Raw genomic sequence first — 25,727 nt, 5'->3', positions numbered from 1 at the left:
ATTGTGACCAGATCAAATTAATTGGGTAGCTGTTAAAGTAAACATAAGAGCCTGGTTCTGTAAACTTTTGATAATCCATAACTGAGCAAGATCTAATCCATCAGATTGATCCTATACAGCATCACACTGTAAGCAGCATCTCACATAATCCAGTACTGGTTAGCACTGTGGTCGTAGGCTGTGTCCAACTAATATGGTATAGTACAATTTTTTCCTGGCCAATAGCAATTACAGAAAGTAGCTAAAACATGTTTCTGCATACTAGAAAAAAATAGTAGTAAATGGGAGGGTGGGAGCATCCTGGGAAGCAATATGTGGCATAACTCTGCAACCCAGTTTCTAGGGAACATGAGGAGGGAAGTCCTACTGTGCTCATGTCCTGCTTGTGGGCTTCCCATTTGGCACTGCTTGTGTGCATCTGTTTGGCCACTGTGTGAACAGGATGCAGGGTGTTTTGTGAGACCAGTTAAGAATGTAAGAACAGTCTGCTGGATCAGGCCAGTGGCCCGTCTAGTCCATTGTCCTGTTCTCACAGTGGCCAGACAGATGCCCATGGGAAGCCCACAAGCAGGACATGAGCACAAGAACACTCTCCCTTCCTGCAGCTTCTGCCAACTGGTTTACAGAGCATACTGCCTCTGATTATGGTGGCAGAGCACAGCCATCATGGCTAGTAGACAGTGACAGCCTTATCCTCCTTATTTGCCTAACCCTCTTTTAAAAGAGGGGTATAAATCTAATAAACAAACAAACAAATAAATAAGACCATCCAAATTGGTGGCCATCACAGTGGTGTCACTAGGGGGGTGCCGACCACACCGGGTGACACCATCAGAGGGGGGTGACACCCAGAGCTGCCCCTAGGAACCGGGAAGTGGGGAAGTGGGGAAGTGGGGCAGTTGCCCTGGGCCCCACACTTTGGAGGGCCCCGCGCTTGGCGATATAGAGAAGCAGGGCTGCTGTGGGGTTTTTTCTCTATCTTCAGCCCTGCAGCGGCCATCTCACCAGCCACTTCCCTCTTGGGGAATCTCCCTCTCTTTGGCTGCAGAGCAGTTTTTCCCCCCATCCTGCCTGGCCTGCCCACTCATCAGCTGTGAATTTTAGGCGGGAGGTTTGAATCCCCTGCCTGCTCTTGGGCTGCATGCCTGAGTGGCTTCCCAGGCAGGATGGGGGGAAAACCACTCTACAGCCAAAGAGTGGGAGATTCAAACCTCCAGCCCAGGCAAGCACTGCCTCTGTACACCCGCTGCATGCTTCAGTGGCATACCAAGGGGGGGTCCGGGTGCAGTCAATCAGGGGGTGCAAAGATGGAGTAGGGGTTACCAAGTGTCCGATTTTTGGCTGGAGTTTCTTGTTTTGGGGGTCCCCTCCAGGTCTCCAGCTAACTTACCTTAATCTCCAGACTCTAAGCTTCATTTTTTTTAAAAAAAACTAAGTTTCTAGGTCGTCTGGTTCCCAATATATACACCAAAATGTCACCCCCCCGCAACTTTTTAATCTGTTTTTTAACCGATCTGTATAGCAGCTTTTAGCCAGAGCTTGGAAAAGTTACTTTTTTAAACTATAGCTCCCATCAGCCCCAGCCAGCATGGCCACTGGATTGGGCTGATGGGAGTTATAGTTCCAAAAAATAACTTTCCCATGCTCTGGCCTCTAATCCTGCCCTTTCAGGATTGTAGCCAATAAGGGGAGCCAGGCTTGTGATTTGTTGACCCAGGCAGTGCTTAGGCTTCATTATGTCAAAATGGTGGTTTTGAGGTCTTCAGTTTGAGTAAGTAAGAATATGGGTTAAAGTTTTTTTTCTCTTGTGTGTAGCAGTCAGACCCTGGGCTGTTGGAGAGGGCAGTGCTTTGAAAACCTTTCCAATATGAAAGCTTTAATCCAATACTTGCTTTTCTGGGAGTAAAGGAATGTTGATCCCATGTACCTGGAGTAAACCCCATTGAATTCATTAGGACTTACTTTTGAGTAGACATGGTTAGGATTGTGCTGTAAATTAATGGGACTTCTGAGTAAACATAACAAAGAATTGTGTTTGTGTTGTAAATTTTTCCCTCCCTCTCCGATCCTACTTTTAAAACAATTAGGCAGTTCTGCAATGACCAACTGGTTTGACAATAAACTATTATGTGGGGTGTATTTTTACAAGTGTGTGTGTGTGTGTGTGTATGTGTGTGTGTGTGTGTGTGTATGGAGTCTTTCCAACAACCCTTTTTATTGTGCAGGGATATTCTATCATGCCACATGGAGTGCATAAATCAATGAGGCCAAGTGGATGCCAGCAAAGGAAAGCAAAAGAGGCAAGAAATAAATCACTCAAAACACTAGCTGGATCCATGCTTCAATATGTCAAAAGACCGGATGATGGCCAGGGTTCATCAAAAGACACTGCTCGTCAGTCTCCAATTGAAAAAGCTGATTCTTCTGATGCTAGCATGCATTCTGCAGAAGAGCAAGAGGTGGAAATGGCAGAATTTGAAGCAGAAGAGAGTGCTGAAAATGACTCTAGCCATGATACTGTAAATGAGATGAGTGACATTAAGGAGAAAGATTGAAAAAATTATGTGATGTTTCTTTCTGGGAGATACCATTTCCAGATCATTTTCGGGTTGAAATCATCAAAAGTGGAAGTGCTTCTTTCCAGAACAAAGATGGGCCTTTCAGTGTTGCGGCAAGGCAAGATGCAAAAGCAAAGGGAGATGTGTGCCAGTTTTCAAAAGAGTGGTTTTACAAGATGATGCCAAATGGTGAGAAAATTCTGCGGTCATGGATGGTTTACTCATTCGTCAGTGAGAATTTATACTGTTTTTTTGCTGCCGACTGTTTGCCGTTAGTGCTACAGATATGACATCCAAATTTGTGACTGGGTTTCAGATGTGGTGGAAACTGAGCCTGAAAGTACATAGCCATGAGACATCCGAAGAGCACCTACATTGCCTTGAAAAGTGGAAAACATTGGCAGCAGGACTTAGGCTGCACAAAACCGTTGACGCCAGAACTATTGCTTTGATGGAAATGGAGAAGAAAAAGTGGAGGGACATCTTGCACAGATTGCTTGATATCACATTGTTTCTTGCCAAGCAGAATCTGGCCTTCCATGGCCACAAGGAAGATGAATCTTCATTGAATAAAGGGAACTTTCTTGAGTTGGTTGAGATGCTTTCAAAATATGATCCAGTGCTGAAAGAGCACCTAATGAGATTAAAGCGGAGCACATGTAAACTTAAAGTATCAGTCTCTTATCTTGCACCAAAAACTCAGAATGAGTTTATAAGTGTCCTGGCAAATCATGTGAAAGAGATGCTTGTCATGAACATAAAGACTGCAAAGTACTTTGGGATCATGTTCGACAGCACACCTGACATATCACATACTGACCAGATGTCCAAAGTGATCAGATATGTAAAAATCAACAATAGGAAAGTTGAAGTGAAAGAAGTATTTCTAGGATTTTTCCCTTTAAAGGGGAAAAAAGCTGCTGACCTCAGTTCTGACATTCTTAAAAATCTGGAAAGTGATGGACTGGACATAATGATGTGCCGTGCTCAAGGTTACGATAATGCTGCCACTATGGCTGGAATCCATGGAGGTGTACAAGCCATTCTTAATGGAAAGAACAAGAAAGCTATTTTTAATGGATGTGTGGACCATTCGCTTAACTTGTGCGGTCAGCACTCTTGTGCTGAAAATGCATCGTGCAACTCTTGAGACAATGTTTTCTTTCTTTGCTGCTTCCACCCATCAATGGGATGTGTTAATTGACCATACTGGAGTGTCAGTGAAAAGGCTATCAACAACATGCTGGAGTGCTCATCATGCTGCAGTTAAGCCAGTTAAAGAAAAGTTTGATAAGTTTGTGGCGGCGATTGAAGCTCTTTGTGATCCACATGAAAATTTGGACACAAGAAGTGCAGCACAAGGTCTTTTGCCTGCTGTCTGTGATTTCACTTTTCTGTGCTACCTGTACTTCTGGTGTGATGTACTTCAAGAAGTTAATCTTACACAGCAGTACCTGCAGACTAAGGGCTTAACTCTCAACAAGGTGGTGACAAAGGTGCTAAGACTTTTTTTGCACAAGGAGCGCAGTCACCTAGTGGAGCATGCAATTGAACAGGCACTTTTAAAATCAGACGAATATGGAATTGCAGTAGAGAGAAGAGCCAGGTTCAAGAAGAGGATGGCAGGGGAGCAAACGATGCTGGACTCACTCTGCAAGAAGAAAATAAGAGGGCAATGCTTGAGTGCATTGATTGCTTTCATTCTGAACTCCAGATCAGATCAAGAGCCATCAAGGAAGTAGCAGCCATGTTTGAGGCTGTTCAAGCGAAGAGTCTCATATCTGCCACTGAAGAAGAGTTAAAGGTGTCCATTCCAAAACTGACCACTTTCTATGATGAGGTATCCGAGAGTGCGCTTTTGATAGAAATACCAAGGCTGAGAAGGCACCTGAAAGCAGCAGAGATTGATCTGGAAGAAGCCAAAGACTGGGCAATATTAGACGTTTTGACATTCATAGCTGAATGGGACTTCGTAGAATCTCTCCCAACCCTTTCACTAAGCCTAAAATTATTTCTGACGATTTGTGTGTCTGTGGCTTCATGTGAGAGGAGCTTTTCAAAGCTGAAACTTATAAACTTATAAACTTATTTGCGATCTACCATGGGACAGTCAAGGCTTTCCGATCTTGCGATATTATCAATTGAAAGTGAGTTGGCGAAAGGCATTCATTTCGATGAAGTGATTCACAAGTTCGCAGCTTAGAAGGCCAGGAAAGGAAAGTTCTGATTTAGTCGAGATGTTCACTAAGTGCTGAAATGCTTGTGTATTTGTTCCTGTTTATTTTTTTTTGTATTATTTCATTTATGAGTATATTTCCATATGCATTTGTCTACAACTTCTACATTATTTGGGCTGTTATTGGTTATGCAAACCTAATCCATTAATGTAACTCATGTAACGATAAAGTTTAATGTTAAAATGAACATAATTTTGATGTAGTTCTTAAACTTTTTTACTTCGAATTCTATTGTTTTCTTACCGAATTTTCACTTTAACCACATGAAACTATGTAAATGTAAATACATTTAGGCTGTGCATATGATATTGTAATTTAAAGGTGTAATTTTAATTTTGCTAGTTGTTTATGTCACTACTATTGCCATTACATTCAGTGATATACGGGAATTATAATTTATGAGTAACATTAGTACAAAAACATTACTAAGGATTCTGTTTGGTCTGGTACGGGAGAAGGTCCATGGGGGTGACACCATGAGTTACCGCACTGGGTGACACCAACCCTAGTGACACCACTAGGCCATCACTACGTCTTGTGGGAGCAAATTCCATCGTTTAACTTTGTGCTGCATGACGAAGTATTTTCTTTTGTCTGTCCTGAATCTTCCAACACCCAGCTTCATTGGATGCCCATGAATTCTAGTGTTATGAGAGAGGAAGAAAAACTTTTCTCGCTCCATGCATAATTTTATACACTTCTATCAAGTTGCCTCTGACTCACCTTTTGTCTAAACTCAAAAGCCCCAAAGGCTGCAACCTTTCCTCATAAGGGTGTTGCTCCATCCCCACAATCATTCTGGTTGCCCCTTTCTGAACCTTTTCTGAGCCCTTTCCTTAGGTTCTTAATGCAGTGTTGTAGATCTCTTTTCCCTAAAGCTCATTCTTTCATTGCTGTTCTGGCCATTGCCCTTTCTTCTTTCCTCCCTTCTTCAGATGCGAATTATTGCTGTTTTATTCAGCAAAAAGTAGAGAAGAGTGGCAGATGTGGCCATTTTGCACAAGATCTCTGTTACGGATGTGATAGAGTTGCAGAAAATGATGGATGCAAGTCAGTCTAATGGCTGAACAAGGATTTGAACTCAAGTCTTTCTGGCCAATGTTCTTGATCCCATACACTATACCACATTCGCTCTTCTAGGTCAATTCCTCCAGAATTTGGCCACATGTTTAGCATGCCAACTGCATTCTTCCTGTTTAACATTTATATAGAATTTGGGCAACTGGAAACCTCTTGCCGCAGCTGACACTTTGATAAATTCTACCATTGCAGCTCAGTCAGAAATTGTTACTGCTTTGACAGAACAGCTAAAGTGGTTACATATTTCACATGCAGTTCAACAACTACCTTTTTGAGCAGAAAGATTCCAGCGTTATTATTTCAGCATGCATCGTCTTATCAGCCAAAGATGTATAGATTCACAAATGGAATTTACAGAAGTGATAATGGCTCACAGATTAATGCACTTATGGAACAGAGGTGATGTATAAGGAGAAATTATATTTGCCATAGGTTCAAATTTTAAGAGTTTCCCCATCTAGGCTTATTCAAAGAGTGTTCTTGAATTCATCAATTAAACTGCTCTGCTGGAATATAATTCAGTTTAACCAGACTGATACAGATACAAACAAACTGGTTTAAATTCAGATCTAACATACTCATAGAGTTGGCAGAAGGATTTCTGCCTGCTCAGTGGGACTTCCTCTCCCGCTCTTCTCCCCACGGTCCTCGCATACACACACACACCCAAATCTGCTCTGGAGGGTCTGATCCAGCAGGGAACAGATTTGGGGAGTGTGGGGCACATGGGGAGAAGAGAGGGAGAGGAAGTCCTTGTGCTGGACAACAGTGTTTCCTGACAATAGAGGGGAATTATTCTAGCAAAATAGTGATTGGATCTTCCTGAGCTTCCCAGATGAAATTTGCTGCTCATTTACATCAGGGAGGACTTCTAGGTGTGGTCTTTATCAAGAAACAGCCCATAGTTTTTGCAGTCCCACTGACTAAATATGAGCTCCATCACAATATTATGTAAATGGTTTTTCAAGAGTAGATGGGTGCAAGAGTAGTTAGTTGGAGTCCCTGGTGGGAGAAGGAGGCACTAACCTTTTGCCCTCCACTCCCCCCCACTATAGTTCCAATCCATATTGGGGCCATCACACCTTTTAGTTGCATTGGTAAGAAAGCTCCCATTGGTGCCAGCTTTTTGAAGACTAGCTAGAAGCACAGATACTTGAGCAAGGGTCTTTACTCAAGAGCAAATCATGTACACTGCATGTCTAAGGCCCTGAACTCAGCCCCTAGTCTCTTCAGTTATTAAAATTCTCTGGTAGAAAAACTGGGAAATGTTTGCATGGATATTTAATTGCTTGCATCACCACTACCATTTAATTAGGAAACTCCAGAGGAAAAACATTTTGCAGGGTCAGTTTTCTTGTGAGTGCTAGAGAAGTACAGGGTTCATATGTTTATCTTTTTATTTACAACAACTATATGGGTTGAACGTGAACCCCCAGATAATGTGTCAAAGCAAAGTTTAGTTCCCAAATAACCAATATACCCATGAAGCCCCTTACTCATTGTTTTTACACATTTTTTTGCCAGCTAGTTGCAAACATTGTCTTATGTCTCTGCTGGCTATATTTCAACTGCCTTGTTTTCTTTATTCCCCCATCCATGAAGACAGGATTTGTTCACTAGCTAATAGCCACCAGCCATCAAAAACTGTTCAGGAAGGGCTTGAAGCTAATGGACTGCATGGGGGAAAGCATATATCTTTCTCTCTTCTATAAATTTATCTTCCTCTCTTCTATAGATGTAAAGAATTATACTGAAGAAATATTTGGTTCTCAGTACAGTTCAGGGCCCAAATCCTATATATACTTATTCAGTAAGTCCCACTGAGTTCAATGTGACTTACTCTCAAATAAACAGTCACAGGCTTGCAGCCTTAGTCTCACATCTTTTAAAGTCATGCCCTAATAAGACTAAATATTTTCATAGCGTTCAGCTCCATCTCCAGTAATGAGTCAGTAAATGAAAACACAAAGAAGCCTGACATGAACCAATATTGCAGCAGCAGCAGCAGCAGCAGCAACTCAGTGCTTCTTTCTTGGAGCTGTGATGTATTGCCGCCAGTCTTCCAAAGCTTACTAGTTTATCTTTCATCACAGATGATGACATTCAAATTCTATCTGTCAGATTGCAGCAATGCTTGGGATGCAAACTGAAAAATGGAATTAATCCAATTTATGGGAAGACAGCAATGACAAAAGACACAGAGGAGTGCCAAGGAAATTTTCTTGTCCCACCACACCCCATCTGCCTTTCTGCATCCAAAGCAGGTGGCAGGACCAGCCAAACAGATTGCATCTCCCTACTAACTCAATCTTACTTGTTGCCCTTACTCAGTTATGAGGTGATTCCTTGTCAGTGTGGGTAATCATATCAAAGAAAATCCAACTTTGCATTTTTCTTTTTATCTGTTGGAGTTTGGGCAGATAAACTTTCAGAAAGCATAACAGACACTTTAGAAAACATCTTCCATAAGGCCACCCCAATGTGGCAGTGGTGGTGATGATGATGATTAAAGTCCTTGGATTGTAGCCAATGTTAGCCATACCCAGAGAAGACCTATTGAAATTAATGGACATGACTAACTAGTGTCCATTAATTTCAATGGGTCTATCATGAGCAGGACTTAGTTCAACACAATCCCTTGTTTTATTATCCACCAAATGGAACTGCACAGAAGGGAAAACGCTTCCACAATTATGTGTCCTATATCAGGAGTCAAGTTTGTTCCTCTCATAGAACTGTACTGGGCTTATTTTATAGTTGATGCATTGCTTCAAGAAGCGGATTATATCTATATGTAATGAACTGTTAAGAATAGGGCAGGGGTGGTCTTTTCAGCCAGAGGGCCACATTCCCTACTTGGCAATCTTATGAAGGCCACATGTCAGTTGTGGGTAGGGCCAGAGACAAAAGTGATTAGAGCAAGCAATGCAATTTTTTCTTTTGTGTGGTAGGTGAGTTTCTGCACACATCCGCACACCCCTCTCTATCCTCTATCCAGGCACTGCCAGATTTGAAAGACACATTCAAAAACCACTCAAGGAGGGTGAGAAGCAGGGGTGGCCCAAGGAGAGATGTGGCTAGGGAGGTGAGAGTCCCAAGGGCCACTTAGAGAGACTTGGGGGGCTGCAGTTATCCCCTGACCCTTGGAATAGATGGTGTCTTCCCCAGGCAGTTGCTACACAGGTGGGGCGTCAGGGGCACAACCTTGCCAAGCTGGAACCTCACAGCTCCCATTAGAGCTGAGCAGGAATGGGCAAGAAATTCGATTCAGTTCTCATTTATTTATTTATTTATAGAATTTATTAGTTGCCCATCTGGCTGGCTGTCCAGCCACTCTGGGCGACGTACAACATAGGCATATAATACCTAGACATTGAAAATCTAAAAACATCCAAGCTGAATCTCTAAAATTTGCACTTTCTGAAACAAGATGAAAACCAAGACATGTCCATCCTTCAAAAGTCACACTTATTTGAATTTTGCAATGCAGTTCGCCAACCAGTGTTTACAAAATATACATATTAGGGGAAAGTGCACATAAAAATGAATATATAAGTGAAAATAACATACAAAAATGCATTATAGGATGAGAAACTGCTTGCCACAATGTTGTTAGGAGAAATTCACACTAACATACTAGAGAATTTTCATGGTTTTTTTTTTTTAAAAAAACACCCGCAAATTGCTACAGAAATGTGGAGAACTGAATTTAAGAATGGAAAAAAGGGAAAGTGAGAGATGCAAAACGGACAGTACTTTCCATTCCTAAAGCTGAGCCATTATTATCTGAGAATTTTATTTTTAGGGGCTTCTTACCAACTGAAGAAGCATTTTACACACACACCCCAAGAATATCTGGTAAAATCCCTCCTCCAGTTTTGCCACCCATGGATAGGGTGGAGAATTTTAAGAGTGCATCTGACTCTCAGATTATCGGTGGGAATGACGGGCTTGGGCCCCTACTTTTCCCAGTTCTCCTCTCATAGCCTAGTGTGCCTTTCATCCACCAGTATGTGTTAAAAATTACTTTTCATTCAGCGTTAACTGAGGTGAAATTTCTCAAGATAAATTTTCCTAAGAGATTCTTCTCACAAAATTTTTTTCAGACTGTTGAAGAATTGACACTCACTCCAAGGATGCTGCCTGCCTCCATTTTGCCACCCACAAATATAGCGTAGAATTTCAGCAGTCCGTTTTCACTCATATCTATCCCGTTACATTGCAAGATTCCTTCGAGTATATCCACGTTACATGTGGACTAGATTACATTACACTGGTAATGTAAGAAGTCATTCCTTCTTCCCTGCCCTGGGGTTTGTAGTTCTTTAGGGAGGGGAGTGTTAACCTGACCAGCGGAGTGCTGTCCCAGGAGGCTGTTCCAGGTGGTCCGAAGCCTGGTCGGTCCAGTTGCTCAGGAACCCTTGGAACAGTCAAAGGCCTCCTGTGACTTATTAGCAAAGCACTTCGCTGATAAAATCGAACACTTACGGAGCTCGATCCCGTGCGCCGTGGATACAGTGGATGAACCAGAGTTGGCCAGTTGCACGCCGGTAAGTTGGGATCGGTTTCAGCTTCTCCCTTCTGAGGAAGTGGACAAGGTGCTTTCGTCTGTGAAGCCTACCACTTGCCTTACTGATCCTTGCCCATCGTGGCTCCTTATGAGCTGCAGAGAGAAATTGGGCGAGGGGATCAAGGCGGTGGTAAACGCATCCTTGAAAGAGGGTGTGATGCCATCAGCCTTCAAGGAGGCAATTGTAAAGCCCATCCTAAAGAAGCCCTCCTTGGATCCCCAAGTTTTCAATAACTTCCGCCCAATTTCGAACCTACCATTTCTGGGCAAGGTCATTGAGCGAGTGGTGGCCAACCAGTTGTCAGCACACTTGGATGAAATGGATTACTTGGATCCATACCAATCGGGTTTCAGGACTGCTCACGGAACTGAAACAGCCTTGGTCGCTCTGGTAGATGATTTGAGGAGGGCATTAGATAGGGGAGAATTCACCTTTCTTGTCCTCCTCGATCTCTCAGCGGCTTTTGATACTGTCGACCACAGTATCCTTTTACTTTGCCTGGAGGGATTGGGAATTGGAGGCACTGTATTACAGTGGTTCCGTTCCTTTCTCGCCGACAGGTACCAACAGGTAGCATTGGGGGAGGAGGTTTCAGACCCTTGGCCTCTCAATTGTGGTGTGCCACAGGGTTTTATCCTCTCTCCCATGCTATTTAACATTTATATGAAGCCGCTGGGGACAATCATTAGGAGATTTGGGCTGCAGTGTCACCAATATGCAGATGACACTCAGCTCTATCTCTCGTTTAAATCTTCGCCAGAGTTGGCTGTGGAGACCTTGTCCAAGTGCTTGGAATCCGTGAGTGGATGGATGGGAAGGAACAAGCTGAAGCTAAACCCAGATAAGACCGAGGTGCTGCTCGTGGGGGACAAAAGGAGGTTGGGAGATGTTGACTTGAAGTTCAATGGGGTGAGTCTACCCCTGAAGGACCAGGTCCGCAGCCTTGGGGTTGTACTTAATTCCAGGCTGTCCATGGAGGCTCAGATTTCGGCAGTGAGCCGGGCAGCCTGGTATCAACTACACCTCATACGAAGGCTGCAACCCTACCTTCCTGTTCATCAGCTTCCACTGGTAGTACACGCCCTGGTCACCTCTCGTTTGGATTACTGTAATGCGCTCTACATGGGGTTACCCTTGAAAACGGTCCGGAAATTACAACTTATACAAAATGCGGCGGCTCGACTACTTACGAACAGTCACCACCAGGATCACATCACACCAGTGTTGTTCGATCTACACTGGCTTCCAGTTGTTTTCCGAGCCCAATTCAAGGTGTTGGTATTAACCTTTAAATCCCTAAACGGTTTCGGCCCAGTTTATCTGACGGAGTGCCTTCAACGCCACCAATTATGCCGCCCGACAAGATCGGCCACACAGGGCCTTCTCTCAATCCCACCGCCAAAAACAGCTAGATTGGCGGGTACTAGAGAGAGGGCATTCTCAGTGGCAGCCCCCACCCTCTGGAACTCCCTCCCACAAGATCTCCGGCACGCCTCTTCCCTAAATGTATTTCGGAAAGCCTTAAAGACCTGGCTCTTTCAACAGGCCTTCGGGATCTCCGGGGAGGGTTAATTGCTATGACTGAAATGCCGCCTGCCCTGTTTTAATATTGTTGTTCCAGCTGTATTGCTTTTATACTGTTTTTATATTGTATTACTGTATTTTATCATATTGTGTTTTAACGATTTTGTACGTCACCTAGAGTGGCCATTGGCCAGATAGGCAACACAGAAATTAAATTTATTATTATTATTATTATTATAATCTCTTTTACAAAAGTCTTAGCATCTTCCTGTTGTGAAGTTCCCGGGATCTGCAGCAAGCATGTGTCATGATTGTCAAAAAGATTCAAACTTGATCTAAGTTTGCAATGCAGAAACAGTCATGTCCTAGCATCATACTGAGTTTGAGGTCTTCCCATCATTCCCAATGCCCTGATAAGTCTCCTCAGTTAATCACAAACACTTTTTAAAAAACAGATTCTTATTTCAGTCACCTCACAATATGAAAGAAAGGTCTCATTGGAAGGACCATATGTGCTCCTGTTGCAGGCCATTATAATTTGGGAAAGCCTTTCATTAGACAATATCCTTATATCCTACTATTTAAAGGCCTTATTCATAGCTTCTAGCATTACCACTGAAAATCAACTTTCAGGAAACTCATTCTATGCGTGAGTCTCTTTCTCTTTCCCCACCCCCACCCTGACATGTCTTCCTCGGATTATTATTTTCTTGGACTGGCATAATAACTAATAATTATTTATTCATAGCATGGGTACTCCACATATTAGCCGAAAAGTTTCTAGAAGTAGCTTAGCAAAATCCATTTTAAATAAGTTCCTGCCTGTAGGCTCACAATCTAAAAAGCCATGACACAGAAGGAAAAAGGAATGGGAGGGAGGATGAAAAAGCAATCTCACGCACAAATACTTAAAAAGTTAAAATTCTTAAAGTTACAGAAGATGGTGGTGGTGGATCTGATAAAGAGAAATCCCTCCCATGAAGCACTCCCCCCCCCATCAGATCCAGGAGCAGAGCTGGTGACAACATCTAGGCCAGAAGAACAGGGCAGCTTCTCCCATGCAGATCTTTCTTTAAACAGGTGAATGCTAGAATCCTCGCAGGAGGGAGCTTGATAGAGTTACCTTCCTCCCTTCCTGGTTTAAAATCCATCTATGTTTGTTCATGTTGCAAGAAGGTGGGCGGGGAATGATAGTAGTCATGATGAAGCTCAAGAGTAGATGATTGTACCTGGCAACAACCATGACAGCCTCTCTGCCACAACATGGTACACATTTTATATCTCCTATCCTGTGAAATCCAGTGCTTTAATGTGCATAAATCACAATAGCTCAGTAGGAGTCAATCAGTTAGAAGGTTTGGGCAGGCTTCCTACTGTTGGAGAGGGAGTTTAAGTGTGTTCGACAAAATAAGTTGCTGGGGAATATCAAAGTGGTGGCTCTGAGCCAACCGCTTTCACTTTCTTTTCTTCCATCACTGACATTGGCAGAAGAGAGAGCTGTTCTCTGCTATACTTAATAATAATCACCATGCAGATGGCCATTACTGCATCTACTGGTTCAGGAGTTGTGATGTGACTCATGAGACCAATGGAACTGCAGGAGACCAACCCAGCTTCTCAGTCTCTCCCAGCCTTTCCCAACCAGTGTGCCTCCAGATGTTGTTGGACTACAACTCCCATCAGCCTCAGCCAGCATTGCTAATGGTCAGGAAAGATGGGAATTGTAGTCCAGCAACATCTGGAGGCACTCTGGTTGGGAAAGGCTGGTCTATCCTCACAGAAAATGTGTACACATTCTAAAGCCCTATGCATAGATTCACTACTAGGCAAAAAACCCTTGTGGTTTAAGAATTTACCAACATATATTTCTATCAAACTTTAAAAAGCAGGGAAATTGGGCAGCTATAGTGGATGCACCAGGGGAGCAGGAGACCTGACCTCCTCTCTGAGATATTGTACTGCCCTACAAATTTGTCAAAATGCAAACACAATTTGGATTGGTCTTTCACAGTCCAATCCACTTCCTGTGTAGCTTGGAAGAATTTTGTAACATTACAAAATTCTTTGTAATATTTGTAACAAATGTAACATTTTGTAACATAGGTACATTCTTAAACCACAAGGTTTTTTACCTATTAGTGAATTTCTCTGCTTTTTAATCTGAGGTAAGAAATGGAATCCTCTGCAAGTTTGCTGAGAATGGATGGATCATTTGCATGTTTATTGAGTTCAGTGGGATTTACTACCCTGCAATCATGCTTAGGATAGGTGAAACTGACCACAAGAAATGTGGAGGGGATGGGGGCAGGCAGCAGGAGAAGGAGGAGGGCAAATTTGATCGTTTGCATGTTTACTGAGTTCAGTGGGATTTACTCCCATGCAATCATGCTTAGGATAGGTAAAATTGACCATGGGGGAGGGAGGCCTGGAGTGGGCAGGGGAGGAGGAAGAGGGGAGGGGAGGAACAGAGGAAGGGAGAGGAGAGGGGAAGGAGGGGAAATGCAGGTCTGATAATTTGCATGCTTATTGAGTTCAATGGGATTTACTCCCATGCAATCATGGTTAGGATAGGTAAAACTGATCATGGGGGAGGAGGATGGGGAGGGGAGAGTAGAGGGAAAGAGGAAGGGGAGAGGGGAGTAGAAGGAGAGGGAGGTTGTAGGAGGGGATTGGAAGGGGAGAGGAGGGAATGAAGGAAGGGGGAAGGAAGGGGCAAAAGGGAAGTGATGGGAGGGAGGAGGAGCGGAGGGCAGGTTTGATTTACTCCTGTGCAATCATACTTGAAAATGAAATGGACTGCCTTCAAGTCAATTCCAATTTATGGCGACCCTATGAATAGGGTTTTCATGGTAAGAGGTATTCAGAGGTGGTTTAACATTGCCTTCATCCTAGGCTGAGAGGCAGTGACTGGCCCCAGTGAGCTTCATGGCAGCATGGGGATTCGAATCCTGGTCTTCCAGGTCATAGTTCTAGGACAGGTAAAACTGACCATGGGGGGGAGGAAGGGAAGGATGGAGGGGGAGGAGGAGGAGGGGAAAGGAGGGGATAGGAAGGGGAAGGGGCAAGAGGGAGAGGATAGGAGGGAGGAGCAGGGGATGGCAGGTTTGATCATTTGCATGCTTTTGAGTTCAGTGGGATTTACTCCTGTACAATGATGCTAATGGAGCTCTGTCAGGGGAATAGGAATCTCCTCTCAGCACCCTTCACAAACTGCACTTCCCAGGATTCTTTGGGGAAAGCCATGACTGTCTGAAGTTAAATAAAGGTGTGGTGTGGGTGTGGCCCCCTGATTAGGCAAGTGCAGCAGCTGTGAGTCTGGCTTTTAGAACACTGACAGTTGGTTCTTACTGAGCATGCCTGATATTATCATTGAGTTCAATGCTTTGCCTCACCTCACTTCCAATGACCAGCTGTAAGAGTAGGGTCTCTTGGATAAGAAGCACAGAAACAAAGTCTTCCTTTTCTCCATAATAGCTTACAGTATTTACACTAGGGGAAATTGAATAGCATCTTTAAACCCCCACGCTCACAGCATTGCCCTGGGGAAGGGCCATAGCTCTGTGGTAGAGCACATGCTTTGTGTGCCAAGGGTTCCAGGATCAATCACCGGCATCTGCAGGCAGGGCTAGGATAGACTCCACAGTATCTGAAACCCTGGAGAGTTGCTGCAAGGGCGAGCAGGCAGTTAGACTAAGGATAGCTATATATTGTTGGATTACAAATCCCATCATCCCTGGCCATTGGCCATGTAGGTTGGGGCTGATGGGATTTGAAGTGCAGCAACATCCAAAGGGCACCACTGAGGCTACCCCAGCATAGACAATGTGAATCTGTAAGGTGGATAAACCTGTCAGACAAATGTAGAGTTCAAAACATTTCCGGCAGCTGAGAACTGATTTATAGTTCACATAAATACTAGAAGGAAAAAGAGGCACTAGTTGAGATCTTTTTGAAAGGCTCCTCCAGGACATTGATCATGAAGAGATTTGAGATGTTCCCATGCCTAACTGTTTGAGATCCTAGTCAGTTCCTGTAAGTGGATGGAGCTAGATGACAGAAGGCACGCAAAAGCTGAAGCCCCACATGCAAATCTTCCCTCCCCCGGCAGTGCATCAGGAAACCTGATTCAGCCCAATGCATTTTGCTTCCTGAGGCAAAGGACAAGATGGCAACCTCCCCCATTCCCCCAAAGAATCCTGGAATCTATAGTTTGTTAAGTGTTCTAAGAGTTGTTAGGAGACCTCTATTCTTCTGACAGGACTACAGTTCTCAGAGTGGTTTAACAATCAATATCTTTTCCTAGGGAACTCTGGGAATTGTAACTGTGTGAGAAGAGTTGAGGTCTCCTAATAATTTTCAGCACCCTTAACAATCTACAGTACCCAGGATTTGGGGGGGAAACTATGACTGTTAAAGTGGCCACCATAGTGCTTTAAACATAAGGTGCAGTGGGACACCATCTTCTACTGCCCCTGAGGGCAGCTGGTTAGCTTAGGGTATACCAGGCAGGCCACATGGTATACACCACTCTACCCAGTCCCCACCCTTCAGCATTTGCTGCCTCAAGCCGCTGCCTCACTCTGCCTCATGGTAGGGCCAGCTCTGCAAGAAACAAAATGTGTGATGTAATCACATTGCTTTCCAAATCTCTCCCTGACCACAGTGGCCAATGGCAGGGAATGGGGCTGGAGAAGTTTGGAATGCAATGACGTCACTTGGTGTGTTTTTCTTTACTGTGCATAATCTAAAGGAAGAGGCAGAAAAGAGACACCATTCCTGCCTTTGGTGGCAACCTCTACGTATTGCAGTTTTGCACTGTGCTCTTTAGTCAATTTCCCTTCTCCTTTTGGGTATATTGGATATCCCCTCCCCGAAATCTACCCTGCTTTCAATCACCATGTGCAGCAAGGACTTCATTTGTAAGCCTGCAGTTTGACTTCACTGGGGAAGGAGAGGGCTGGTGCCACCAAATACTTTTGGCTAATTAATCCTTTTTGAATCTAACTACTTTTCCATGAGTGTATAGATTGGAACAGGAGCTAAGGAGCTCTCATCAAGTCCTTCTGACCCGTTCACAATTGTACGGATGAATGCAAAAGAATTCTTTTAAAAGGTTAAATTACTTTAGCAGTCACGACAAGGAGAGAGTAGGTAAGCTCCCGTACCTAAATCACTGCATCTCTAACAGCAGAGCCCTCTGAATCAGACACAATATATAGCCCTCTTCAGGCATAGTGTTTACTGTTAGGAGAGTAGGGAGCTGCTTTATTGGCTCATCTGGCTTGGCATTGTCTACTCTGGCTGGCAGCTGCTCTCCAGGGTTTCAGACAAAGGCATTCATCAGTCCTTCCTGGAGACACCAGGGACTGAGCCTGGGACATTCCTCATGCAAGGCAGATGCTCTACCACTGAGCTACGGTCTTTGCTCATCATCATGCAATGGAGAGCTGGAGCATGCTGACAAGCCCCGCTCCCTTCAGTGCATCACTTTCCCCCTTCTTGCCAGCCCCTCATGAGTTAGAGGCTGAAGTTCTGGAGCGGGGAGCCTCTTCTGCTCATGGAGGCTGCCCATGCAATTTAGAAGCCTGCATAATCCAGGTTTTACATTGTGTGAAGAGTCTCTATGAATACTTGCATTCATCTGCTTTGTGATACTCTGTCTGATGCTGGATTCTAAAGCAGGGTGTAAGCTCAGCAGCTTCCTTTAAAAATTAAATAAAAATCATTCATTTTATTTATGTTATTTCATGTTCTGCTCTTGCCTCTGGTCTCAGACTGGCCTTGAGCAATTTTTCTACATGCAAATAGACCCATCCCAAAAGGTCTCACAGTCCAAGGCAATGGGCCGGTTTGGGGATAAAAGAGGCCAAATGAAAGGCAAATGATTTGGTAAATATATCATACTTTTTTAAAAAAACAACAACCCTGAAACACCCCAGCCCTACCGCAAATGTTCACAATCCCAAGGCTGTCCAAGTTGTTATCTGGTCAGCTGCTTGTGTTGTGCAAAGTGATTAGTTGGGATTTTGGAAGTGTATGGATTTGATACTGTGATGTTATTTTAAAAGGTTGTGTTTGACTATTAATATTTTGTACTAGACTTGATTGTTATCTTGTATACCATTTTGAGATTAACTTATTGTTCTGTTTTTTAATGATTGATTGATTGATTGATTGATATCCCACCCTTCCTCCCAGTAGGAGCCCAGGGCGACACAGTTCTCTTGGGTATATACTGTTTTGGTATCTTTGTATTGCATTTGATCCCTAGTTTGCATAGTGTTCTTGAGATTCTTTTGTGCTGCATCTGATTTTAATATGTTGTATTGTGTATTGTTTTTCTTTTCTTTTTTGGTATTGATTTGTAGTTTTGTATATGGTTTTGTTATTCTTTTGCACGGTACTTCGAATGATGTTTTGAAATCATGTTTTATTGTATTTGATTTTTTTTTTTTTGCTACATCGCTTTGAGATTCTTGGAATGTAAAGTGATTAAGAAATTTTCTAATAAAATAAAAAATAACTAATCCAAAAAGCCATCTAAAGGGCAGTGCTCTCACAGGCAGCCACCGGTTAAAGGCTGTTAAAGTAGTGCTGTGGCATGGGATGAGAAATGGTGCTTCTGGCGCCCTATCTAGAAGGCAGGAACATCTTGAGTCCCACATCCTGGAATGCCCCTGCGGGCTAGCAGCTGCTGCTGCCACCACCAGTGGTAACTATTGGACAAGGTACTGCAGAATGAGTTCAATGGATTGTTTAATCTCACAGTGGGTATGGCTGTACTTATTACAGAATGATTGCAATTCAAAAACAATATTTGGCAACACTGCCTGTCTGGATAGGCAGTTAGAGGGGTGTTCTGCAAGGAAAATAATGCACATTGAGGATGTATGTGCAGTTTTCTTTAACAGTATCTCCCCCAAAGGCAAAACAAGGACCATCTTGGGAGCAGCACTACCGTTAGGCGGGGTGAGGTAGCTTCCTCAGGCAACAGGTACTGGCAGCAGTCAACAAGGAGAAGGAGAAAGCTATGTGTATCACACAGCTTGTCCTGTGCCCTACATCAGCTATCCTGTTGCCCTTTGGTATGGTGGAGAATATTGTCCCATTACCAGTGCTGAAAGAACGTTCCTCGGCTAGTCTGATCAACTCCCGTATGTGGAATGGGGGACAGCTTGTCCTCAGGCAGCAAAGTGTATCAGAAAATAGTCCCAAGCAAATCAGGACAGTCTGGACCTATTGGGTATTAAACCCGATGCGTTTCTTCATGTGCTCAACAGAACTTTGGGAGAGCCACACAATACGTGAGACGCTAATCAGACAGTTGAAATGTGGCAAGTTGCAAAACTTTTATTTCCAACCCCTTATAGGCAATCCTCTGCCTTCTCCAACTACAAAGCTAAAAATAGTTGACATTTTAGAGAGTTTCTATAGAAACAAAGATAACAGTATCACATAATACCCCTACTCCAGCAGAGTTTAATGTTGCCTTCAGATTGCCTACACAACTCAGTCTCAGACATAATGATACTACTCTCGTTGCTTAAAAAGGAGACTAGTTGCTGAGGCTTTTCAGGCCTACTCCTGTTTTGAAGAGTTAAAATTTCCTAAAGTGGCTTAGGCTTCAAGTACTTGTACCAGTGGGGATCCTGAAAGGAATGGATTGCAAGCCTCATTTTCCAGAACTGTTAGTGTTTAGAAGCATTACATTCATGAAACTCTGTGAGGTCTAAATTTTTAAGTTATTTTCAAAAATGGGATTTAGGGCTGCAGTTGTGTCAAACCACTAACGTTAATGTGATTCTTTTGGAATAATCCTTTTAGGGATCACGAGTATACTTATTTTTTCAGATGTTTGCTTCAAGTCCATTTTTCTTTTGTATGAAATGTGACATTAATAACGCTTCTCATGTTGGTCAGATGAAAATACATTTTACTCTACATGAGAAAGCAACAGTACAATAGAAAATTAGGATCCACACATGGATGCACATTACTTGATTACATTTGACGACTGGCTAAGGAATGTGTGACCTGACTCTGTTAAAGAGTGGTGTATTAGGTGTGACATCATGATATATAGATTTTCTGGGTATAGGTGATGGCTTCTTCACACATGCAAATCCATATGCAGATTAACACTTGATGTTACATGGGGGAGCTAACCTTTTGGAAACTCATATTCTTTCATATTTAGAACAATCAACATCTGTATTTTCAAGTGTGTCAAATCAATGCAACTCCCGTGCTATAATGTTCAGCATTTCAAAAAAGTCAGTGAGTACTAGGCAAATACAGATACAAAAAAACCCTGGAATTCTACCATCCAAATATGTATATTTGAAATAGAATTGAAACAAATATTAATGAATATTTCATATTTGCTGAGTGTTCAATTTGGATATTAAAATTTAAAAGGATTTTTTTTTCTGGGTTCTCTGGGAAGAGGGATCAACTGTTAAACCACTCTGGGAATTATGGCTCTGTGAGGGGAAGAGGGGTCACCCAACTACTCTCAGCACCCTTCACAAATGACACTTCCTAGGATTCTTTGGGGGAAGCCATGACCAGGGCCGGTGCTGGCATGTTCAGCACCCCTCTGCAAATTATAAATCGGCACCCTTACCTTTTATAATTGTTTTGGTTCATTTTTCAATTCAAATGTTATAAAAAATGTAACAAGGCAAATAAGGACAAATAAGAAAATCGTTATGGAGTAGGAAAATGTTTTGTGTGAATTATAAAGTAAAAAGAAAATGACCTTTTTGTATTGCCTTTATGCAAAGATACATAGTTACACAAATGTAGCCTTACATGCTTTCATGTTTGTGAACTTATGAATTTTCATTCATTGGCGAACTTATGAATTAGTTCCCTAATGTTTAATTGGGAACACACATCATTTTCACATCCTTTCCTATTGGGAACCAATGGGTTTCTCCATATTCTGTCCTTACAGTAGCCTCTTGTCCAGAGTATAGGTTGCGCATCAGGACAAACAGATGCTGTGGCACCCCCATTTCTTTTAAAGCATTCCATAGCTTTTTGGGATCTACACAATCAAAGGCTTTGCTGTAATCTATAAAGCCCAGGGTGACTTTCTTCTGAAATTCTTTGGTCCGTTCCATTATCCTATGTATGTTTGCAATATGATCTCTGGTACCTCTTCCCTTTCTGAATCCAGCTTGGACATCTGGCATTTGTCACTCCATATATGGTAAGAGCCTTTGTTGTAGAATCTGGAGCATTACTTTACTTGCATGGGATATTAAGGCAATACTTCAATAATTACTGCATTCCCTGGGATCCCCTTTCTTTGGAATTGGGATGTATATTTTAGTATATGTGCTGCCGAAGCAATGTATATTGAACGCTTCCAGTCTGTGGGCCATTGTTTAGTTTTCTATATTTGTTGACAATTTTTTGTCACAATTTGGACAGATTCATCTTACATCTTATTATGTGCTGGTAACCAAGGGTGCTTTGCATAAGCTTCTTACTTCTGCACGTCCAGCACCCCATTCCTTCCCAGCACCAGGTTGTCAGCCTCTGCTATGGCCTTCTGCTGTCCATCCAGTTCCACAGTACAAATGCTACAGCATACTGACAACTGGACCCGTTTTCTACAAGGTCTTCAAGAATTTTTAAGGATACAGTAGCTGCTTCAAGGTCACAAGATAGCACTCCTGCATAGTACTGGTGTTGGTCACTGTAGTAGGGATGAACAATCCATATCTCACAGAGAGACATTTTGAAGAATGCAGAGTACCAACTGTAAATCACTATAGACCACAATCATACCTATCTAATTAAGTGCTGTTTGGTGACAAGATCCAGGAATCCATACAGTTAGCTGTAAGCAAAAAACATAAAATCTATTTCAACACAGATTTTACATCTGGTATAGTCTATTTTAATTGCCTTGCCTTAACTTAATTAGGTGAGAGGATATTCAGATCCTTTTTGCATTTACAACTGTATAGATAAGCTTTTCTCATTAAACAGCATAACTTAAGTCTCTTCATTAAAGGATACACAATAAATCTGTGTGCAGCCCAACTGTTTTGAGAGTTAACAGCATCTTTATGTTAGGAAAAATGAAGACGCTGGTTGGCTTCACATCCGCAAAGGTTTCTAAGTGATCATATACATAGATGAGGAAGAAAACTGCATAATGAAATTTCACTGATCTTACATGTGGAATAATGAAGGTTACCCTCATGTATTCTGCAGGTACCCTGTGGTTTGAGTGGATCAGATCCAATGAATTAGCTCATCTGAGATCGGAATGAATACAGGCAAGTCTAATATCCTCTAATGCATAGAAGCAAGGAAACTCCTAATACTATCTTGACTTTTAAATATGTTTTAAAGCTTCTTTTAAAAAATATGATTTTAAAGATTTTTTGTTTTTAATAAATTTTAAAATCTGTTTTAATGATTTTTTAGAGTGTTTTTAGTGTGTTTGTTTTCCGCCCTGGGCTCCTGCTGGGGGAAGGGCGGGGATATAAATTTAATAAATAAATAAATAAACTTTATTCCTCTGTCCATCACTTCTTCACATGAACATGGCTTGAGAGTAGGGTCAGGTAACTTCTTCAGCTCTGTGGGCCATACAAGAACCATATCGTGCACTGGAGGACCACATCTATGTACACATAATTAATGTGACTTTATAACAGTACCATGAATATGAGGTGTCAATATTATTTCCATAATATCTTTATTCTGAAAAAAGAATTGTGCACAAATGACGTTATGGATCATGAGCTGGAAAATATAATGAAGTTGTGCTAATTTTTTTTAAATTTTGCCTCCTTGGTTTTTAGTCTTTTAGTCATCACAATGCTGCACTTATTTCCATGATAATGATAAAAATCTTACTTCCAACGTTCCTGGAATTATAATATGCATTCATAATTATATAAGTAAAGCAAAATGTGCACCATATCCTTGTGTTTCTTGTAACTATGGGACTGGAATGATTTGTAGTGATGGAATTCACAGGGATTTTTCAGCAACCAGTATCCTACTTGAATGCAATACAATACTTTATTGCAAGCTTAGCCATAGGCCATATGCAAATATACAAACATAAATATACATATATACATAAAACCGCAGGAGTTCTTTTCAAAATATGATCGTTTTCACAAGGGCATCTCTCAGTTTTTGTGCAGCCATTGCAAAAGTAGTGACTGCCAAAGTCACTGGTTCAAGATTGTCCATTAAAAGATCAATTACCTTCTCACTATCTGAACAATGAACTAAAACATCTAAAAACAGTGATAAAAATTTCCTCCTGGGGTCATCATAGAGTGGACAATATAGTAAGTAATGGACGATCTCTTCAATTGCATTACAACCGTAAATACTCAACCGTAAATGTTGCATCACTGGTATGCCGCGATAACGTCCTTCAAGATAAGCTGTGGGCATTGCTTGAAAACGTAATGCAGTAAAAGCTTTTCTAATTGGTGGTCTATCAAGTACTTCTAGATACCTTGCTGCCACATGATTCAGTTTAATACATGGGTACCAGATTGAAAACGGGGCCATCACTATGGACGCACGGTCCTGCGCTGCATCATATTTATAAACCCAGTTGGTAAGTGCAGCTGTGCTTAATTCCAATATTTTAGCTAGGGGAAGATTGTATTTGGAGAGTAATAACTGGTATTCCTTGGCCCAACCTCCCCGTAGCATTTGATCATGCCAACATTTCTTAACCAAAGTTGAGTCTTCGATGTTCAAGGTTCGGGTCCAGCATCGTAAGTATATTAAATCGATTCGTGCCATGACTGAGGGTAATCCCAACTCGGCTCTAAGATGAGCTGATGGGGTCCCCAGGGGAAGACCTAGCATTAGTCTCATAAAAGCATTCTGTATTAACTCTAATTTAATTCCAACAGCCTGACCCCATAATTCTGCACCATATAAAATTTTGGGGAGAAGTTTGATTGTTAGAATTTTTATCATTGGCAGAACAAGTTGACCCCCTTTGATGAAAAAAAACCTTTTTGCTAAGCCTAGGGTGCATGTTCCAGCCAAGGACACTGCTTTTAGTTGAGGGGTCCAGGATAGGTTGTTTGTCAAATAAATACCCAGGTATTTAAAAGAAGATACCTGCTCAATAGGGATTCCATTTAATGACCAGTTATTCTTTGCTTTCTTAGCTTTACCACATACCATAATTTTGGTTTTAGTTTGGTTGATCTTAAGTTTCTGTAACTGGCAATACTCCTCCAGTTTTTGGAGCATGCGTTTGAGTCCAATTTTCGTTAGAGAACATAAAACTACATCATCTGCATATAGCAGGATAGAATTTTTTTCTGTACCAATAGAAGGAGGAAAAAAAGAAGGAGATGCTAGTGTATCTACTAAATATTTTATTAAAAAGTTAACAAGAAAGGGGGCCAATGAGCACCCTTGTTTGACTCCTTTGTACACTGGGATTTTAGCAGACAGAGTACCTTTATTTCTTAGCCGGACTTGAATGACATTAGTTTGATATAAAGCTCTGATCAACCAGAGCAATCTTCGATCTATATTTGTCAAAACCAATTTTTGCCACAGCAGCTCGCTGACAATAGTGTCAAAAGCCGCTGAAAAATCAACAAATGCCAGATATGATGAAAAAGCTTTAGATTTGGTTTTCCTTATTAAATGTTGTAATATAAATGCCTGATTGATTGTGCATTTTTTGGGTCTAAACCCAGCTTGTTCTTCATGTATTATTGATTCTATCTCATCCCACTCCTTTAATTTATTCAGCAGCAAACGACTATACAGCTTCAATGATACGTTTAACAAGCTTATGGGACGATAACTAGCTGGCTTCGTAGGGTCCCCTGATTTAAATATTGGGACCACTATGCTGGTTAACCATCCTTGAGGAATCACTCCTGTGTTATTAATATGAGTAAATAGAGTGGCTAGTAGAGGCGCCCACCAGGATGTATTTTGAATGAAAAAATCAGGAGGAAGCTGATCCTCTCCGGGGGCTTTTCCTGCTCTCAGGGAGGACACCAACCCCTCGATTTCATCAGTTGAAACTGGAGGCCAGGACGGGAGATCAGCCAAGATCTCAGAGATGCTTGTCGAATTCGGCGGAAGATTTCCAAATATCGTTCTAAAATAGGCTTCCCATTCCTCCTTCATTATAGGGGGGGAGGAAATATAGTTTGGTGGTTTCAGATTCCCTTTCAACATTTTCCAAAATTCTATCTTGTTCCCCTTCCGGGCAGCTTTTGCCAGCGCCTTCCAATTTTCCTGGTGAAAGGATTGTTTCTTGTTCTTAAGTAAAGATTTATAACCTCTTCTTTTCATTATTAACTGCTGAAAAATGACCGGCTGGTTATTGGATCGAAATAATTTAATTTGCTTAATCGTTTCTTAGCCATCCTACACTCTTTATCATACCAGGTTTTGGGATAGAGAGGCACTGATGCCATCGTAAGATCTTCGATTCGTGGACTAAGTTCTGCTATTATGGATTCATATAGTTTTAAACTATTTTGTGGGTCAGATAAAGCCATTTGGCATAAATACCTAATAGAGTTTGTTGACAGCAAAAGATGGGCCTTTTCCCCTATCTCCTGCGACCATTTTAATCGTTTACGTCCATACACCTGATCAAAATAGGGGGCCTTTACAGGATCAGCTCTATTATTTGCCGCGGTCTTAAAAGTTAGCCTTAAGGGGAGATGGTCACTTTTAGGCCTGGTTAAAACATTAAGTTCCTTAACATTGTTTAC

At 42.1% G+C, this 25,727-nt stretch overlaps 1 long non-coding RNA gene across 1 annotated transcript in view; it reads left to right on the top strand.

Annotated features, from left to right (window-relative positions):
* The window catches only part of LOC133387988 (uncharacterized), a 54,341-nt gene extending 32,024 nt beyond the window's left edge, over positions 1-22,317 (top strand). Inside the window, exon 4 of the long non-coding RNA XR_009763612.1 lies at positions 22,204-22,317. This is a non-coding gene — a long non-coding RNA (uncharacterized LOC133387988). The remainder of the gene's footprint in view (positions 1-22,203) is intronic.
* Positions 22,318-25,727: the final 3,410 nt, after the last annotated feature.

Source organism: Rhineura floridana, chromosome 6, assembly GCF_030035675.1.
Source record: "Rhineura floridana isolate rRhiFlo1 chromosome 6, rRhiFlo1.hap2, whole genome shotgun sequence".
Classification (NCBI taxonomy): Eukaryota; Metazoa; Chordata; class Lepidosauria; order Squamata; family Rhineuridae; genus Rhineura; species Rhineura floridana.
The sequence above is the reverse complement of the archived record's forward strand: the minus strand, read 5'-3'. Positions and strand labels throughout refer to the sequence as shown.